This window comes from Lactuca serriola, chromosome 5, assembly GCF_051521515.1.
Source record: "Lactuca serriola cultivar US96UC23 chromosome 5, Lser_US96UC23_V15, whole genome shotgun sequence".
Lineage (NCBI taxonomy): Eukaryota > Viridiplantae > Streptophyta > Magnoliopsida > Asterales > Asteraceae > Lactuca > Lactuca serriola.
This window is the reverse complement of record NC_136412.1, coordinates 3,758,411-3,761,472: the sequence shown is the minus strand read 5'-3', so window position 1 is coordinate 3,761,472 and position 3,062 is coordinate 3,758,411.

The following is a 3,062-nucleotide window of genomic DNA, read 5'->3' as shown; positions in this document are numbered from 1 at the left end:
CTTTTGGGCATCCAAAAAGTCAATGTATTATAACCCTATCAAGCATTGATGCAATATAACCAACAAAACAACCAAAACATGTTGGTTGCACAGTTTGTTATGTGAATGAAATCCCTTACCTACCAAAGCCATCATTGTCTACTATGATAATATTATCTTAGTATACATTTCTACAAACCCTGTTCAACATAAGCAAGCCAGATATATAGAGATACATCGTTTGTTCATGACAAGGTTACTTTAGGTGATGGACGTGTTCTTCATGTCCCTTTCCGTTCTCAACATGCATGTTGATATCTTCATTAAGAATCTACCTACATAATTCTTTCAAAACTTTCAATCTAGTTTTAACGTATAGATGAATCCTCCATCTAAGGGTGTATATTAGTGTACGTATATGTTTTCATAGTCTTGGCCTACGGACCATTAGGTTAGATGTTATTACATATTGCACTTAAATATGTTTCCTTGAATTTTAGATGTTATTACATATTGCACTTAAATATGTTTCCATGAATTAAGATCATTATAACTAACGGGAAAATAATTTTCAAACAAGTTTAGGTTATGAGCGATTTGATTGTTAAAAAAAAGACCAACTCTTTGTTGTGTTCTCTATCCAAATTCAAATATCGAAGAAAACTTTGGGTTACGGATCACTTATTTCTCGTGGACATATATATTTTTTTGTTTATATATATATATATTCGAATAGCTGACATCGATTTTAATTAAAAGTTTAGGTATTTGAAACATGAAAAAATAAACGAAAAGGGATAAAAAGATCAAGTGTGAGTATCTCATTTCACATTACTTAATGTTTTAATTTTAAGGGAGTTAAGAAAATGATAAATCTCCATAAATTAATTATTTTAGATTTAGATTGCATCAATTGAAACTTATAAACTAAATCTGTAAATCATGGAAAACATTAGGGATGAAATTGTAGTTTAATCACGATTTTATAATGCCCTAACTGAGCCATACTTTCAGGTGGATCGGGTTAGAAAACATCATGGAATTTCTAACTATAAATCAACATTTTAAAAATATTTTATTAATATAGCCTTTATATGATAACTTTTATTATGACATCATGAATAGCAAAGTGTACTTGGTTTTGTAGTCTACTTGTACACATTGTTTTTAGAGTTCAAATAATCACCAAAAAATAGACAAAAAAAACTAATACAACAAAACCAAACTAAGTTTAAGACACATGATAGTTCTTTACACCTTATGGTTATTATAATCGATGTAAATCTCATTAAAATCAATTTCAATCTCTTTAAAATTACAACTTTTTAATCAGTAAAAAAATGTGGAATAAGTTGAGGCAAGGTGTGACACCCGCTTTCCAAAATGAATAAGTTGGTTGTCTGAAGGAGTCAAATGTGTGGTTTTTGAGGAAAACCATATGTCACGACTTGGTGCATGAAATGCCACAGCGTGGCTTGACATCCTAGGGATGCGTGTTTTATTGATCACCACGACATGGCAAGTAGAGTGCCACAACATGGTGGCTGTAGCAGCCCAAACCCATTAATTTTTAGGGTTACTCCTTTGACATTACGTAATATTTTAATTTTAAGGGAGTTAAGTAAATGATAAAGCTTCATAAATTAATTATTTTAGATTTAGATGGCATAAATTGAAACTTATAAACCAAATCTATAAATCATGGAAAACTTTAGGGATGAAATTGTAGTTTAATCACGATTTTATAATGCCCTAAGTGAGCCAAACTTTTGGGTGACTCGGGTTGTTAGACAACATCATGAAATTTCTAACTATAAATCAACATTTTAAAAATAATTTATTAACATAGCCTTTGTATGATCATTTTTATTATGACGTCTTAAACAACAAAGTGTACCTGATTTTCTAGTCTAATTGTACACAATTTTTTTTAGAGTTCAAATAATCACTAAAAAATAGACAAAAAACTATTAGAACAAAACCTGACTAAGTTTAAGACACATGATAGTTTTTTATGTAGGAACCCATTTTGACAATTGGCTTGTGCATAATAAGAATATATTGAGATTTAACGATAATAAAAATATGAAAAACACGATGAGATGAGTAATCCAATGATTTTACCAGAAAGAGAGATAAAATATTATAATGAAGAACACATGGGTTGGGAGTGATAACTCTCCCATTCACTCTAACTAGACAAAGAGACTACAGTTTAGGTGCACACATAATACATGACCACTCCCTCTCTATTTATAGAGAGAGGTAACTTATACACAATAAAGGGAATAAAATAACGTATCTATGAATCATAATTTGTAGAGCATTTCTACCCCCAACAAGTTCTCCCTAAATGCTCACAAATGATGAGGGATGCAAATACAATGATAAAAGACTAAAATACATAATATCCAACTTGCAAGTGCGGTAATAAAATGATACATAATGAGAACAAAATGTTGAAATGTCTATGAAACTCTGAAGTGTATGTGATCACTGAGACCGGGCGATGAAATCTCTGTAGTCTAATCAAAGTCTTCTAAATACCGAGACTTAAGCATATCCGGTGCTGAAGAGTGAGATTCCAATTCACAGATGTGATCAGTGAACCAAGGTGATCAATTTCAAAAGTTTACCAATAACTCCTGAACTGTATGCCCCATAATCAAATCACACTTCATATTTAAAGATTATGAAACAAATCTTATTCTTGAACCATAAAACACCCAAAGTTATTCAAAAAGAATAACCTGCTAAAACATGAAAACATCCTGAAGTAGAGTCTGGATAATAAATAATTTGGATCCGAGAAGTATCTAGTGAGGCAAAAAATTTGATCACGATGACCAAAAACCAGTGCCACATCGCATCACTAAATAAATCATCATCTTCAGAAGTCTCGAAATCCAAGCTCAAACAATCATAAAATCAGATCCGGATGTTAACATAATCTTCTCCCTATGTTTGATAAACAATGCCAAGATATCAAAAATAAATAAACCAAACAGGAGAATGTTGGTGTCACACCCCCAAACCAAGGATGGCGGAAACGTCCGGGGGTGGAGGACTTCATGTATAGTATC